Source organism: Lycorma delicatula, chromosome 4 (genome assembly GCF_047948215.1).
Source record: "Lycorma delicatula isolate Av1 chromosome 4, ASM4794821v1, whole genome shotgun sequence".
In the NCBI taxonomy this organism is placed as follows: domain Eukaryota; kingdom Metazoa; phylum Arthropoda; class Insecta; order Hemiptera; family Fulgoridae; genus Lycorma; species Lycorma delicatula.
The window spans coordinates 48,069,117-48,088,284 of record NC_134458.1 but is presented as its reverse complement, the minus strand read 5'-3'; positions in this window follow the sequence as shown (position 1 = coordinate 48,088,284).

Below are 19,168 nucleotides of genomic sequence, written 5' to 3'. Positions count from 1 at the left end.
CGCCGGTTATAAGAAAGTGTCATTTTGGTACCACAGGTAGATCCAGGATAATGTCATACACAATTCCCTTGGTACCTATCCAAGAAAGAAGGATATTAAAGAATTGAGAGCAGAGGGAGGAGGACAGTCAACCTACGGAGAGCTATTCATCGTACTGTATCAAGAATTAAAAATAGGTGTGGATGCTCTTCACGAGATTACATGGGTTATATAAAGAAAAGGATTATATAATATTTCATACAGGATCACAATCAGTTGTGTAATTCTTTATTCTGGAATTCCTGTCAGTAATAATTAATAGAATTTTAAAACTCTTCAACAATTGAAATAATAAACGAACAAATTTGCTTCATTAGGTTGAAAGGAAGAAGTAATAAAATTTAGGTACTCAGTTTTCATGCTCTAATAAAAGGCTTGGAAAACCCTAAAGAGGATAGCACAGTTTACACGAAAAAAGACTAAATTAGATTGACGTAACTTTGCGAGTACCGAGAACTTACAAAAAATGATAACTTAGGAGCAATTGCTTCACCAGATGGGATTGTAGTTAATCAACTTGGTTTTATCCTTGTTGATTCTAGACGTACATGTAGAGAAAAAAGTTTTTTTACGTGTATGACAGGGGTAGGTGTGGCTTAATATATAATTCTAGTATTGATACGTCAAAGAATTAAACGTAACCAATCACAATAAACTTTTAATGCAAATAAGATTGATGTTAGTTTAGTAAGTAACGGTGATATTAAAAGGGAATAACAGATCATCAAACGGAATAATAAGCTCAAAGTATTTAAGGGCACACCTCTCGAAAATAGTTAAAATATTTTAAAGAAATGATAATTCATTCAGCGAAATGAATCTTAAGAACGAAACAAAGAAAACACAAAAATGATGCATGTTCAACGATGTGTCATGTCAAAAGGAGTTACGCTGGAAAAAGATCAGCCGTAGTGCTGAGTTATAGAAACAATGAGACAAGAGAGAAATATTTGAAGGTAAACACGATACAAGAAAAAATAGGAATTTCCTTAACGGACAACTACTATACTAAACATTTTTAAAAATTGGAAATTAAATCGAATATCAAATTATAAATTACGACGATTAGATCAGTTTTGAACAGAAACTACGGGTCCTCGTCAGAAAGAAGAAAGAATAACTATTTGAATATAGAATCTTTAAGCGAATTTATGAAGTAATGCTAATAGATTAACAGATAGTATGAAAAGAAGAAGAAGATTTAGGAACTATAAGAGAATCAGGAATTGTTACGCCGAAATTAAGAATAGAAGACTGCACTGGATTAATCATTTATTAGGAAGAAATAATTCCTTAGCAGCATTGAGATATTTATTTTGGAAAAAACCGAGGATATCTTTAGCTATATACAAATTGAGATAGAAAGACGGAATGAAAAAAAAACGGAAGCTTCTGGCTACTGTAGAGTAGAATTCAAAAGGCAGATATAGATGAAGGTGAGGGTACTGGACCACCTCGGGCGATGCTGCCGGCATAATGTCCGGACTTGCACCCCTCGATCTTCTCGTTCGGAAAAGAGAGGAGATGTACAGGGAGCAGGTAAAGCGGATGAGGAGGCATCGCTTGTCCGCAGGTGGCAGGAAAGGTGTCAGTCGACGAAGGGAAGTTGAACCTACAGACTGATCTCAGACCTCCAGAAATGACTAGCTCGCAAACACATACAAGCTGAGCCAGTTCCTTACTGGTCACGGTTGTTTTGAGGCATATCTGTGCACCCAGACCCTGAGACCCTCCGCGGATGATAATTATTACGGGGAAGAGGATAACGCAGAACACAGGGAATTCTTCCTGAATCTCCCTTGGAACTGTGCTCATATCAAAGCAGATCCTTCCCCGAGGTTGAGTAGCCAAAAAAAAAAAAAAGGTTTTGGATGGAAGAAGTTAAATAATAAAATAATGAAAATCGGTTGTAGTTAAGATGGCTGCAGCCGCTTTTAGGATTTGCTTATTTATGTACTGCTGAAGAATTTGCACATATTCTTAAACTAATGAATATTTTTTTTGTCAGATTATTTAATTAAACTTTAATATTGGCTGTAATTGTTATTTATGTTTTAAATACAATAATGAGAAAAGAAATGAAATTGTTTATATGCCGATCGTATTCCAGCTCTCGACAATCATAAAAGGAAATTTTTAACAGCAGTTTTACTGTCATATTTAGACACTATTGATTCCCCAGGTAACATTTTATCTCAGCTGTAAGTATTTCTAGCCGTTAAATATGCTCGTGTTATTTGAATCGATAATGGATTTCAAAGAATCTTTAGAATTTTATATTATTTTTTTCCTTCTTTTTTGATTCAATGTATAGGCAGGCGGTCGCTGGTAAAAAGTAATTATTATTGTTATTTATCATAAAATAGTAAAAGTTAAGGTAATTAAAAAAGAATAAAAAACTTTAAAAAAATAATAAATCTAAAGTTATTAATTTAAATAAATTAATACATAGAAATCATATTTTATTGTTAAGGTTTATATCTTATGGTGAAAATGATGCATAGAAAAAAAAAAAAATAATAGCACTAATATCTCATTTGAAGATAGCTACGAGTATGTACTTCCAAATCGACATGTTCTGACAGAATAATTGTCGTATTATAATCCATGACCCAATCCATTTATGGTCTTCTTAAACATTATAGATTTCCAACACGAATACTATAAAAATCTTTCATCTCTATCCTTCTTTCAAGAACTTCCTTAATGAAATCGGGTAAAAAAAAGTCAGCAGCTTGAGTAAACCAGTTATTGAATATTATGTTTTGAAATAACATAAAAATAAAAATTGTAATGACTGATATTTTTATAAGATTTTTCGATTACCGGGTAGAAATTTATTAGTCATGTACGAATGGAGTGATGCCTCTATTTATGATGGTCATACGTCCCCGTTAAATTTATAATAAATGAAATTATCGGTATGAAAAACTATCGATACATTTAAAATCAATATTGATATATTAAAATTTTATATCGATGTAAGCACAAATATAAAACATTAATGTTTTCCACACTTGATTGATTGTGGAAAACTTGTATTTATATTTGCGATTTTATGATTCAACTGTACGCATAATTTTCTTGTTTTTTTTTTTTTTGATAAATAATTTTTTATTTATTTTAATCGCCTAAAAATTTTTGTAATGACAATAAAGCGGTGTAAAATACATTAGTGTTGTTGATAACTCATAAAGCGAATGTTATATATTTCAAGATATTGGGCTGAAAATCTACTTCCAGTCCGTCTGAGCGTTCTATTGGACGGATCGGGCCGATTTTTTTTTATTCTACTCGGAATGACCCACAAATATTTCATCAAGCGACATCGGACCCCAAACTTCAATCTTCTCTGAGAATTCCTAAAAAAAATCCTCATTTATTATTTACGTAACTCAGGAAATTTCCGAAGTTATTACTCACAGGAAAATCACTTTGAAGATCTGTCGACGCTTGATGATATTTATTTATTTAGCGTATGGCACCAAGACACAACACCAATTACAGTCAAAAATTACAAACAACTAACAAATTAATATAAGCTAATGGAGTCACCATCAGGAAATCTTCAGGAGTTCCTTCATAAGCTGTCCTAGGGCAAACTTCTGTGATGTGTTTAACAGTTTGATTTTCACCACACTCGCAAAGGGGCGTCAGTGTTTTACCCCGTTTATACAGCAAATAAGCGCACCTACCAGGCTGAGTTCGTATTCTGTTGATGATATATCTGCGGGCCATTCCGAGGAGAATAAAAAAAATCAACCCGATCCAACCAGTAATACGTCTGGACGGACTAGAAATAGGTTTTGAGCACGCATTCTACCTGTGGTAAGAAAGGAAAGAGAAAAACAAAGAAGTTAGAGGTGAGACGTGTTGTATGAGTAAATGAAATAGGTCTTCAGCATTTTGTTTAAATATATAACATTACTTTGTAATAATAACGCTATGGAATAGCAAGGCGCCACTAGTTCATACTTATGACGGCTATTTTCTCATGACAAGTGTAAAAAACAAAGCTTAATGTTTTTTTTCATTAATTCCAGTTTGCCATTCCCTATGGGGTACTTAAGTCTACATATTGATTACACTACTAATTTTATCCCATTTATGTAAATTGTTTAGCAGTACTCCCTGATCTTATTAGGAAAAACAGTTTTATAGATTATTTTATACGACTCTTCGTTCATTAGTGTAACTCTTTACAATTTGTAATCTGTTTTTTTATATTATACTAACGTGGGAAAATAGTGCCTTTGTGTTCGACCCGAAGAACAAGTTGACAAAAAGCTGTACTTAATTAACATTGGCTTTATACTGAAGACACAAACTATGATGAAATGAAAGTACTCAATATCAGATAACAACATAAATCATATCATCTTGATATCATTATATCAGACATCAAGATAAATCTTTAACAACCGTAATTAAGTCGGAGGTTATTTTACTTTCTTGGCATCGTGCTCTAGACACTAGAGTTATGCTGCAAGAAGGAAAATGTGGTAAACAGTCAAAAAATAGGCTATGAGTATTTGTGTTTCTCGACGTTTCATGACCCAGGGACCCTAAAATACAAAACAAAAAAGGGCGAGGCAATATTTTTACATACTTATGTATGTACAAACCATAGAGGATGTAGGTGTGTTGGAGTATTTGAAGCTCAATAACTTTTAACTGAATAAAACGATTTTTATGAAATTTGTCACAAAGACTCGTGTATATGGGGCAATTTGATGTTAAAATTTGGGGTCAAGTTTCTAAAATGTTTGCAAACACAACCCCACTTTATATTAAGCATGCATACATGCTTATATTACCATTTTTAAAAAAATGTTGCCCCAAATTCTTCCCTTCCCCAAAAATTGAAAAAAGGTATTTTTATATTTTTTATTTATTTATTGAACATTTTTAATCGAATTTTTTTATGTTTTCCTAAGCACAGAAGTAGTGCAATTGGCCAAAAAAATGTTTGGGGGCTATATTTTGGATGGGGGAGCCTATCAAAGTTTAAAAGTATCGATTTTTTGAATTTTTAAACTTTTTCTTTGGTTTATTTACACATTTAATATTTTTAAAGTTTTGATAATAATATTGCAATCAAATTTTATCATAATTCACCCCCCCCCCCTCACCACCACCACTAAAAGAAGAGATCTTAGATTACATTTTATTGGTTGTTTGTTTTTCGATGGAATTTTTGTTTAATTTCTTCCTTTTAATATACTAAACGTAAAAAAGTCAAAAAAAAGTTCTTGGAAGATGATTTTGAAGATGGGGAGCAGAAAAAATGAAAAAATACCGCTCTTCTTAATTTTTTGAGCTGTTTTTGGTTTATTTAAACATATGATGATAATTATACAGTAACAATTCATCATAAATTACCCCTTCCCAACATCAAAAAAATATCTTAGGTAATCTTTTTCGTGTATCATTATTTTTCCACTGTACAAAAATAAATATCAATGCAAGGAAAGTATTACAACTTTGTTGTCAGCTATTTTAGTTTATTTAAAATTTTGAAAATAATTTTACAATAAAATTTCATCATAATTCACCCCCTCATCCACAAAAAAGAGATCTTAGGTAACTTTTTATTGATTGTACATTTTTAGTGGAATTTTTATAGATTCTTCAAACTAACAGTAAACGAACACAAATCAAAAATGTTTCTTTGGAAGGTGATTCTGGGAGTGGGGAGCAGAAAAAAGTAAAAAAACAAAAAGTATAAAAAAACGTTTAAAAACTTTTATAAACTTTTTTCATATATCACTATTTTTCCTTTGTATAAGAATAAATAATCAATGCCAAGAAAGTACAACAACTTTGTTGTCAGCATTTTTTAATGTATGAATCGTTTGCATTTTTTAAAACCAAGTTGTTGCTTTAGAATCCAGCCTGATCGGGAACATGTATTTACGTGATAGTTAACTTTTAAACAGTTGAGCGCATCAGATGTTATTTTTCAATAGAATTTCATAAATCATCTCCATCTTTTATCCCGCCGAATGCGGAGGTGAGATCTATAATTCGATTTTGGATAACGTCATTTGAAATTTATCGGTAAATAACTGAAATGCTTGAAGGTGTGATAAACGAACCAAATGTTTCGAAATGATTTCGGTTATTCAGCGAAAGAAAGACAAATCTGCATGGTAAAGCAAGATCTAGACGCCTATCTATCATCATCGATATTTTTTGGGATGAGAAGGCTTTTTTTATCGATTATCGAGGAGAAACTCTCAGTACGAAAAAATACTGTGAAACCTTAAATAGGTTTAGTTACGCTGTTCAGAACCGTGGATGTGACTTGATTAATATCCTTATTAATCAAGTGAAGTCCTTATTAATATAGTGAAGCACACCCAGGAGGGTGTGCTTCACTATAAACGTGTTCTCGCATCGCTCAAAATTCGACAGAATAATTGAATAGAATTTCTGTACGGAGGTATTAGATTATTCTTCGTACTATCGGGTCTGCGCCATCTGACGTTCCCGAAATTAAAAGAACTTTTAAGCGGGAAAAGCATGAGACAAATGATGCCGCGCCGGCTAAATTGTCATCGACTGGAACAGAATTCTTCGACGAGGGAATCGTCAAGGTCATCTCCTGTCCTCCAAGCATTTTTGAGATTTATTAATAAAATATCGTATTCGATAAAATACTTAAGACTTATTTTCATTGTAATAACAAGGATTTTGAGTTACAGTTAATGATCGGTTTATGTGGAAACACGATTTTTACTTAAAAAATAACCTTGTTACTGTATTTTGTAGGATATGTAGACTGGTTACTCCGCGAATCCAGAAATGCTGCACATTTATAAAAATTGTATTATATTATTGTTTACAACTGTTGATAAGCTTCTCTCTACACCGCTATATCTATATCTTATGACCACAATGCGATGAAAGAACTGCACTGTATTAAATTATTTTTACTTTTAGAATTACAATTTTTTTGGGTTCAAATATATGATTTAATACTATTACGTGAGAATTTTAAATTTTACATTAACGGAGACTCATACCTACGCGTAGGCTTTTCTCATGTTGTTACTATTTATCGTATAATGTTCTGTTTATTTTGTTATAAAAATTTTAAATAGGCACTTCCTCGTTCGATCAACAATCAGTATGTAAACCTCTTCTAAAAAACAGTTTTACTTTCATGATTTTTTTAACAATCGGATCAGATTCTTTTATATTGTCGAAAATATTTGATTGTCTGCATGAGTATAATGGATCTAAACAGTCCTAGGTTGTTCAGTGTAAGCTGACCGGGTAGACCGGGTAGCTGAATTTTCAAAAGTTTTATTGCAACTTTGAAACTACCTTTATTTTTTTCTTAAAGTAATTTCTTTGAACTACCGTTTTTACATACGTAGTATCAACCGTAATACCATATTATGTTCTGTTTCATTATGCCTATAGCCTTAAAAAACTGTAAATACTGTAGTAGATTTTTAGCCATCTACTTAGTTAACAAAAACAAAAAAAAAAAATAGTAATATCTTGGTTTGCTGTTCGATAAAAAATGGAAAGATATATTGTAATGAGTTTTCATCCCTTTTAACTATGAAAATTATTCATAATTTTAGATAATTGATTTCTGTTTAGTTTCATCAGAAAGTGTGCGTGTTCAGCTTTAACCAGATCCGACTCCAGTTATACTGAACGCTGTTCGGGCTTTGATTTTTCCTACAATATTATTCTTCAACCGATGAAAAAGGAAACAACTACGATAACAAAATTAGTCATTATTAAATACAGTTTTTAAATAAAATTCAAATATCAAAGTTGAAATTATATTTACTGCATAAGGTTACAAACGTTTACTTTAATTACAGCCTTCAAAATTATTTAAAATTTTTACGAAGTTTGTCGTTGTGTTAGGTTGAATTAACAGTTGTATATTTTGTTTCACAGATTTTTTTAAAGTAATTGATATCAATGCCGAAAAGATGTCACCTTCTTAATGTCCCTAATACGAAATCAAGAACTTGATACCACTGGAAAAACATTACTAATCGATTAGAAAACTCTTAAACAAGCGCATGATCTGAAGTGTTATGATTATTGATAATTATAATGCTGATAACTGAGCTTTCCGATTAAACTGGATGCATTAAAAAAGGATGTACAAAATGATTTATAAAACGAAAATTTTATGTTATAGTTACCATAAGTGTACAGTATCGAAGTAAAAAAATTCTTATATTAGCTATAATTTTATGAGTGAATACGGAAATAAATCTTTTGTGTCAGACTGTTACTGTACTATGAATGAATTTACACCGCGACAGCCGGTGGAATGGAAGTAGGTAGAGGTGACCCCGCCTTTTAAAATTGTAAAATGTTGAATGTCCGCTTATGTTCCACTAAATGAACTTTGTCCATTTTTGTACAATGCGAAACTGTTTTCTGAATGATAGTATAGTGCCATACAGACACTTGACGCCGGTAGAAGAGAAGCTTTGATTCATAGCTACGACTATTATATTTAACTATTGTAGATATTGCTCTGTTTGTAAATTATATTACAGCTAACTGAAAAAATTTTTAATGTTTTTTTTTTGTCTTCAGTCATTTGACTGGTTTGATGCAGCTCTCCAAGATTCCCTATCTAGTGCTAGTCGTTTCATTTCAGTATACCTTCTACATCCTACATCCCTAACAATTTGTTTTACATATTCCAAACCTGGCCTGCCTAGACAATTTTTTCCTTCTACCTGTCCTTCCAATATTAAAGCGACTATTCCAGGATGCCTTAGTATGTGGCCTATAAGTCTGTCTCTTCTTTTAACTATATTTTTCCAAATGCTTCTTTCTTCATCTATTTGCCGCAGTACCTCTTCATTTGTCACTTTATCCACCCATCTGATTTTTAACATTCTCCTATAGCACCACATTTCAAAAGCTTTTAATCTTTTCTTCTCAGATACTCCGATCGTCCAAGTTTCACTTCCATATAAAGCGACACTCCAAACATATACTTTCAAAAATCTTTTCCTGACGTTTAAATTAATTTTTGATGTAAACAAATTATATTTCTTACTGAAGGCTCGTTTCGCTTGTGCTATTCGGCATTTTATATCGCTCCTGCTTCGTCCATCTTTAGTAATTCTACTTCCCAAATAACAAAATTCTTCTACCTCCATAATCTTTTCTCCTCCTATTTTCACATTCAGTGGTCCATCTTTGTTATTTCTACTACATTTCATTACTTTTGTTTTGTTCTTGTTTATTTTCATGCGATAGTTCTTGCGTAGGACTTCATCTATGCCGTTCATTGTTTCTTCTAAATCCTTTTTACTCTCGGCTAGAATTACTATATCATCAGCAAATCGTAGCATCTTTATCTTTTCACCTTGCAGTGTTACTCCGAATCTAAATTGTTCTTTAACATCATTAACTGCTAGTTCCATGTAAAGATTAAAAAGTAACGGAGATAGGGAACATCCTTGTCGGACTCCCTTTCTTATTACGGCTTCTTTATTATGTTCTTCAATTATTACTGTTGCTGTTTGGTTCCTGTACATGTTAGCAATTGTTCTTCTATCTCTGTATTTGAACCCTAATTTTTTTAAAATGCTGAACATTTTATTCCAGTCTACGTTATCGAATGCCTTTTCTAGGTATATAAACGCCAAGTATGTGAGTTTGATTTTCTTTAATCTTCCTTCTACTATTAATCTGAGGCCTAAAATTGCTTCCTTTGTCCCTATACTCTTCCTGAAACCAAATTGGTCTTCTCCTAACACTTCTTCCACTCTCCTCTCAATTCTTCTGTATAGAATTCTAGTTAAGATTTTTGATGCATGACTAGTTAAACTAATTGTTCTGTATTCTTCACATTTATCTGCCCCTACTTTCTTTGGTATCATGACTATAACACTTTTTTTGAAGTCTGATGGAAATTCCCCTTTTTCATAAATATTACACACCAGTTTGTATAATCTATCAATCGCTTCCTCACCTGCACTGCGCAGTAATTCTACAGGTATTCCGTCTATTCTAGGAGCCTTCCGCCATTTAAATCTTTTAATGCTCTCTTAAATTCAGATCTCAGTATTGTTTTTCCCATTTCATTCTCCTCAACTTCCTCTTCTTCCTCTATAACACCATCTTCTAATTCATTTCCTCCGTATAACTCTTCAATATATTCCACCCATCTATCGACTTTACCTTTCGTATTATATATCAGATTACCATCTTTGTTAACACATTATTAGATTTTAATTTATGTACTCCAAAATTTTCCTTAACTTTCCTGTATGCTCAGTCTATTTTACCAATGTTCATTTCTCTTTCCACTTCTGAACACTTTTCTTTAATCCACTCTTGTTTCCCCAGTTTTAATGTTAGAATTTAAATAATTACTGTACGTGACAAGAAATTTTCAAATATTATCTATATTTAAACAAAATTACGCTAAACGGTTATTTTAATAAATTGGGAAACAAGAAAATACTCCAAAAATATTTAATTAAAATCTAAATCTAGATGGAAATTTCGATTGTTATCGAATAGAGATTGTTAAGAACAAATATGGGTTTTATTTTGCAGTGCTCGTATTTTATGCGTAATCCTGAAGCAACTTTTATTTTACATATTCTCCGACAGATAGCAGCTGCGTTATACTGTTGCACAGGCCAAACCGTTATAAGCCCGGGCTTCAGTGCAATGGCGTCGCTACAAGAAAAAGCACAGTGGGTATAACGGTTTGCAGTAAACAAAATCAGTGACCGTCTTACAAAGAAATTCTGCGTGAATCTACCGTAGAAATCCTCAGAATGACAAAAACTTACATACCAAGTGCATAGCAATTGGTGTGAACAGTTTTTGGAAACTGGAAGCGTTTTGAAAGGACACTTACCGGGTAGGGTAAAATAAGTAACGAAAACAAAAAAAAAATTCGAATATATTTTCAACGAAGTACAAAACGTTCAGTTCGTAATGTTAGTCACCAATTAAACGCTCTTAAAAGCGCTGCTCATGATGTCGAAAGCGATTGAAACGGCTTGCTTACAAACCGGAGCTATTCCGTGAAATTAAACCTAACGATAAGTGATAAACTGTCCATTTTGTAACGACCGTGTTAGACTTCATTTCTGCTGATGAAAACTACCAGCGCATTTTATTTCCTGATGAAGCAATATTTCGTGTTCATGGAATAGTGAATAGCCATAATTAAAGGAGTATGGACTCAGAGAATCGATAAGAAACGGTGGAATTCGTCCAAAACACTTTCACAGAAAGGTGGATAGCAGAGAAGCTTGGCCACCGTGAAGTTCCGATTTGAAGTCGATGGATTTCTTTTTTTGCGGCTACCTAAAGACATCGTATACAAAAAAAAATCCACCTGTGGCAAAGAAAAACAGCAGCCTTGGAAACGATTTCTGCAGACATTCTCGATAAAGAATGGAATGTGGTGGATTATCGGTTTGATGTCTGCTGGGCTGTAATTGCTGCACATATTGAGTTACATTAAGAGGTAAAAAAAATATAGACTTTGTAATTTCGTGTAATAAAATACACATTTGTAATTCTAAACGGCATAAAGTAATTTAATTTAAGACCGTGGAGTTCTTTTTCGAACATTCGGTATAATTTCGATAAATGTTATTTTAAGAGTAGTTTTTAGAATAAGTTTGGAGCATTTTCTTGTTTTCAACTTTTCTATGATTTTTTCATTAATTTAAGTACAAAACAAAGATTCGTAAATAATATTTTTTCATTTATATTTTTAAATTAATTATACTAATAATAAGAAATAATAATCCTTAATAATTAGAAGTAAATGGAAACGCTTCAATATTGAGAAAATAATATTCTGTATTAAATGTGGTATTTTTAATCATGAAATTTACATTTACTTTAAGATATTGGGTTTTTTCTTTTAATTCTACATAGAAGTATTGATCTCGATTATTATTTTCCCGAATGTAAACACAGCCTTAAATGTCTAATGATTCATGATCTCACCAGGTCTTACATCGATAAGAAAATTTTGTCCTTCAAAGAAAATATTTAAATGCTGTGCGGGGGGGCTTTTTAATATACAATAATTATTATTCAGAGGTCTTTAATATAGGACAATTGCTATTCAGAGCCTCCCGACTGCAATGAAGGACAAACGTATTTTTATTGATGTAAGACCAAGTGAGAACTTAATCATTAGATAACTTAAAATGCCTGCTATTTCTACAACATGAAAAATATATTTAAACGAATTAAAACTGTCTGAAAAATGATTGGTCACCCATTATTTTATTTTATTAAATACTGCATAACGATGTTTAATCCTTCATCTCCATACCTTGTTTTCTTTTTTTTTAGTTCAATTCTTTTATTTTTTTTGCAATCGTGTTTTTTAATTTCTGTAATCGGTTTCATTATTTAATACTTTTTAGTGATAATCGAGAAAAATTCACGATTCGAAAAAACGTATTAACGATTGGGATGTAATGTATTTAATGTACTGAGCCAAATGAGGAAACTCTAAACGTTTCAATTTATTTATTTAATTGGCGTATACCGATCTAAACTTACAAATTTCTCAGGCGTTTGAAATCCTCGAGAGACTTTTTATCATACGGATCATACAGCAGTATTCTGGGATCCAAACAATTAATCGCTAAACTCTCCAATTGTCTCACACGACTCGCTACTACGTAATCCTGGCCCTTGGCGAAGACGAAACTGCTCTGATCTACGATAACTCTATCTAGAGTAGTCCGTTGTAACTTATGCATCGCTACAGCCCAGCACAATATTAGTGGCAGCATACGCCGATCTACTTTACTTTATTCAGCATTACCGCTAATCGTACTATCATCAAACTCTACAAAGACCGTTTGTAGAGCAGAAGCTGACCGTTTCTGCTAGCCGAGCAGAAGCTGGCTCTCGGCGTAGCGCGGCCACTCGATTTTTCTCAGTATGTCAGTTAATTTTTGTTCTGGTTTGGTTCCATCGTGATTTTGTATCATACTAACAAATACCCGGATTGAATTTCGAAAATCGGGAGATCGGTTGCGAAGATAAAACAACATTTTCGAATAATTGTGATCTGTTAGATAGTGTACCTGATGCGTGCAAAATTTAGCATTCAATCTGCTAACAAATATCCCATTTGAATTTTGAAAATCGGACGATTTTTTACAGAGATATTGCACTCCAAAAACAGCTCCCTAGGAGCACCCCGTTTGTTACCAGTTGATGGTGATGGTTGGTCTAGCCTCGCACAAAGTGCTCGCATCACCTCACCACTCTAGCCTCACACGCAATCCCAATGGGAAGCTATTATTATTAAACAGAAATATTTTAGATTGATTTAATATCATTTATTTTATTTAACGTAAATTAAATTCTATTATTTTTGTAATATCATTCATTCGATTGATTTGAATCATTCAGTTCAAATCCAGCAGAATAGATAGAGGGTCTAACACAATGATAGAGGGTCACAGTTCACTGTTCATTAAAGTTTGTGCTTCAAACGGAAAATCTTCATTACTACATAGAGTGTTTCATTTTAATCACCCCAGGCGATTTTCTCGTATACTACGCAGTATTTAATAAAATTACCAAAACAGAAGTTACTCAGATTGGAGAGGGAACCTCATTATAGCCTTGAATTTGACCTTGAACTTGACCTTGTTTCAAGGTTAACACAATTTTTCAAGGGAAATGACCCCCACCAATGAAAAAAGCAGAAAAATTTGCATCGGAATATGTAGTCACACATATTACCTTGGACCTTTTATGAAGGTCATACGGCAAACCGTAAGAGATAATGTTATACGGAGATAGTTTTATACGGGTTACACGTTGCCATTTATCTCACAACTATGAGAAATATCATAAAAATGACTTTACGCTATCGCATAACACTGTCTCTGATGGTTAGCCGTATCACCTTCAAAAAAGGTCCAATGTCATATGTGTGAGACTACATATTCCAATGTAAAATTGTCTGCTCTTTTCATTGATGGAGGTCAAAAATAGGTCATTCCATTTTAAAAAAATTCGTGAACCTTGATGTAACGGTCAGGGTCAAATCCAAGTTCACTATGAGTTGTCCCGCTCCAATCTGAGTAACTTTTTTTGACATTTTTTTTGTATTGTGCGTAGTTTACGAGAAAATCGCCTGGGGTGATTAAAAGGAAACACTCTGTATATATATATATATATATATATATACACAGCCTATGACTCTCCCGGTAACGTAAGGATTCCAACGCGGATTTCTTCGTCTGCTTCCTTTCTTCGGTCTTCTTTTACTCTCCGTTGTTAGAATAAAGGATTGCGGGGAGGACTTAACAATCACATATTGATTCAGTCACAATTTGTTCGGGTGCGCGGGAAATTCGATTGTGTAATTCACTTTTCATTTGTTCCATTTGCTAATTTTTGTTAAACGACGCATTTATAAACTAAAGCTATTTATTTTATGTTAATATGAGTTTGTGTTAAAATTCTGTTTGTAAAAAAGTTTTATTTATAGAAGAGGTAATATAATCATTGCATTACAAAACAAACGAAAGATAAATGTCCTTGAATAGGCGCAGTTCAAATCTGGTTATACTGAAAATTTCTCATCAGCCGATACTCAAAGCTCAACAGCTCGGCAAGTAATAGAAGTATCTTTTACTATGCGCTATTAAAATGTAAAACTAATAATTTAATTAGTATTTAAATATAATAGATAATCTCTATATCAGAAAATTTATTTTATTGTAATTTTTTTACGGTTTACTCTTCATTTAGTTCGAAATAGATCACTATTCTCAAATTTTATCGCTGTTTGAAACAAATTGCTGTCGTTATTTTTTTTTCATAAATAATTTACAGGTAAATTTTTTAAAATTACTTTTGTGGGATATATATAAAAGATTTCCTGTAGAACTACAAGAAAGGATAATTTTTTTCTTCCTGTTTTGTTTACAATTTTACAATATCTATAAAATGCACTGTTCAAATAAGTAAATTGACCTCGTGTTGTTAGTTGTGCAGTATTAATATTTTATTGTGTTCCATTATGTAACCTACAAATAAAAACTGAAATTAATTACTCTTAGTAATTGAATATATAATAATTACCTCTTTAATTTATTTTATTTTAAATTGTTAAATCTAAAAAGACTTTGAAAACGGATATCTTAAGGATTGGAACAGAATGATACAAAAGGAAAGAGGGGATAGAGTGTGTGCGTGTGATTGTAAAGAATGAATAAAGGTTTTGAGAGAAGGATATGAATAAAAGATGTGGGCAGTCAGACTGTCAGTTTGCTTTGTCGACTAGATAGGTCATCAATATACTAAGAAGCATACATACCAGGGCGGGAGGCACCTCGTGAACGCAGTTTTCATTATGCGATGTACGTGCATGCACCTCATTCCTATTTACAGAACAGTTGTAACAGAAATGTTTCAGATTTAAAAAACCCTGTACGTATTAACATTATATAACTTTATTTATTAAAGAATCTGTCTCAATGAATTGTAAAACATTAAAATTTAATACGTCCTTGCTAATTCGGACTGGTTCTGACCAAGTTACTGAAATTCGGAATAGAATATTTTATTTGTTGCTTGACATTAAACTTTATCGCTTATTACATTCTTCTCTTTTTCCTGTTTAGCCTCCGATAATTACCTTTCAGATAATACTTCATAGGATGATATGTATGAGTGTAAATGAAGTGTAGTCTTGTACACTCTCAGTTCGATCATTTCTGAGATGTGTGGTTAATTGAAACCCAACCACCAAAGAACACCGGTATTCACGATCTAGTATTCAAATCCGGGTAAAAATAACTCACTTTACTAGGACTTGAACGCTGGAACTCGGACTTCCAAATCAGCTGATTTGGGAAGACGCGTTCACCACTAGACCAACCCGGTGGGTTATCGCTTATTACATTAGATTGGTTTTTTTTACGCTATCTGTTCCATTCTTTCTTATTACTGTGACACAAATGAAGCATCTAAGGTACAAGCAGTACTAAAATAAATTATTGTTTTGAGAGTAATATTGTTCATTATAAAGCCAGTCCATGTGATAAATGTGTCGTTTGTAGAGCTTAACGTCGCTTGCATTTTGTATGCCTAGGGAGTGCCGATATGCGACAGTATACTCGGTTCGGCAACGGGAAACCACTTTACTCCTAATTTCCCCTTGTAATGCTCGTACATTATTCTCGTAATTCTTGGAAGAAGCTGTGCCGATTTCATGTTACGGCTAGCGTCTTACCTCAAGTTGTCTATAAAAGTTACGGTCGAGATACCTAACGTACGTAAACGAAGAACATGTATATTTTTTAAAATTATTTTCTCTTGAGCTTCCATCGAAGACTGATAGTTGACATACTAATTTAAGCGTATCAGTTCTATGTAACTCCAGAAGGTTCTTGCATCTTAACGTATGAATTAAGGTCTTATATGCATTAAAAACTCACATTTCAGTATTAAAATACAGTGTGAGTTTCATTTCAGATATTTTTAAGAAATTTTAATTAATTAATGCTAAAAGTTTTATAATAATCAAGTTCGTACTCAACATTTTTATGAAATATCATAAAAAACAAATTAACTAATAAAATAAAATAGCAAATTAATACAATAGCTGCTTTTAAAAGTAGTAGTTTAATTTGCTCCACCTAATAAATATGTATAACATTCAATGATTAATTCATTTGAAAATCTGAATTTTCTTACACGACAGCCCAAAAAGGAGCGTAATGTATTTAGGCTTTATGTACCTTTGTTCCACCGTAGCAGCTCAACAGCTTAGTCGACTGTCAACCACACTCCCTTTAATTTTCCTATCTTAAAGAGCAATGTTTTTTGGTAGTTTTTTAATATTTATTGATCGTAAAATATGTCATTTAAAAAATATGGTTTTTTTGCTATTTCCTGCTTTATTTCATTTAACACACCGAAATATTTACTAAAATTGTTTTTCATATTTGTAGACATTAATAAGGAATCAACATAACAACCTAATGGTTCCAGAAACTTTATCAGAATGTAGTATTCTGGAATTGAAGGGGTGAGAATTAAGATAAAATACCAACGGCTAAAGTCACATTAAATGAACCGGTACCCATATATAACCAAGGTTAGGACGCTGGTTTCAATTCTCTGCATGCTATTAAGATTGTCTTTTTAAATAGATAATGAACATGGTTTTGATACTTCCTTAAAAAAAAATCCATTAATCAGTAACTTTTTGCATCCCTAATTTAATAGTAACGATATGCTCTTTTTCATTATTATAGTCATTTCGGTTAAAGGCATGTTCATAGCAGAGGCTACTTTTTCTTCAGTCTTCTTAGTGTACCCATCAAGTTCTTCATTATCGTTGCCATTCTCGAATATTTTCGTTGTCGGATTTTGTTTAAAAGTTATGTTCATGAAACACAACTTCTAAAATATTTTTACATTCAAATTTTCCAATTTCACTGAATTCTTGTTGATTATAATTGTATTTCATTTACAACAATATATTTCAACTGTTAAACATAATCAATAATAGACAAAGAGTAATTAGAAAAGCTAAATATAAAAATTGATCTAAGTAGAACAAAGTAATAAAATAAGTAACCAGTATTTACGAATTAGTATAAAATGAATTTTTTAACCTGCATTCATAAAATTTTAATAAAAATAACCGTCGGTTAAAAGATTATATATAGTACAGTATATGACCCGGCACTGCTATCTGGGATGTAGTACCCCATCAAAAAAACGAAATTGTAATTCGACAAATGATTCTAACCATCGCCTAGTTACTTATTAAAAAGATGAATAAATTTTAAGGAAATAAAATTGAATAAATGAAATAAAATTGCTTTAGTTGTTAATTCATTATTACAAATTAATATTTAATGAAAAGGTAGAATATAGAAAATTTAATCTTTTATTAACCTTTATATTAATTTCTGAATTTTAGAAATTAAATTTGTTACCGAAGAAGGGAAATTTTATTCCCAGCAGCGTTAAAAAAATATTATGAAGGCACTGATCTATAACGCAGTCCGAGTCAAAAAACGTAACGTTAGCTCAAAGCCAAGCCAAACTACTTGAATTAGTCAACACGTCCCTTATGTGGGGTTGAACTAGGTATGTATTTATCTCATTAGAGATAAAGGTAAAAAACAGACAAACAAGAGACAGAATTTTTCAGAAGAGGACTTTCAATAAATGTGAAATTCTTATATTAAATTAGACCTTTACTGTTATTCAGCAGTGGATTTTCTCCATCTTTGTTAATAAAGTAAGTTTTCCAACCGTCTAATTCCTTTTATTACGGCCGTTTTTGTACCATTAAGTAGGAAGAAAGATAGGAATAGCCTTTTTATGATTATTAGTTGTGTATTTTTTTTGTCAGTTTTTCTTTTATTATTTAATTTATGTTCAATATTTTCCTTTGCTAATTCTCCTACATCTAATGGTGATAACTGTTTAACTGTTTGAATACGTATTTAATTTTTTTTCAGAACTATAAACCTCTCTCTGTTAAACGCTGCATAAAAATCTGGCCTTGAAACTCGAAAGTTGTTACAATAAACGTAACGTCATTCACGGCAGAATAGAAAATACAACTTACTTCATTATGATAGTTCTTAAATGATAATTTGTAAACCTCATGAATCTACGGTAATCTTTTTCAAAATACTCATTTTCAGGATCTCCGTTCAAAGGAAAAATTTTAAAATCGGGTTCTGTTTCTAAAAAAAAAATTAAATCGATTCATACTACATATTAACAAAGTAGTTTAAATGTCTATAGCTTCTTATTCGATAGAAATATCATTTTAAAAGAAGGGAAACTTTACCCAACAGCGGTAAAAAAAAAAAAAAAATGTAAGGCAGTCGAAGTCAAAAACGTAACGTTAGATCAAAAACGATATAATCCATTTAAACTTCCAAATCCGATTGGCCATCAAGCCCTTGGTGCTTCAAAATAGAGAAAAAAACAAATTATTCAGTAAAACTGCGAGAGTTTATTTCGTAGAATAGATTTTCTGGGTCAGTTTATTAAGCTAAACCAGGATCTTCTTGATTTTTTGAAAACTTATAGCTCTTTTAAGTTTTAGAATTTGTAGATGTTACGTAAATAAATT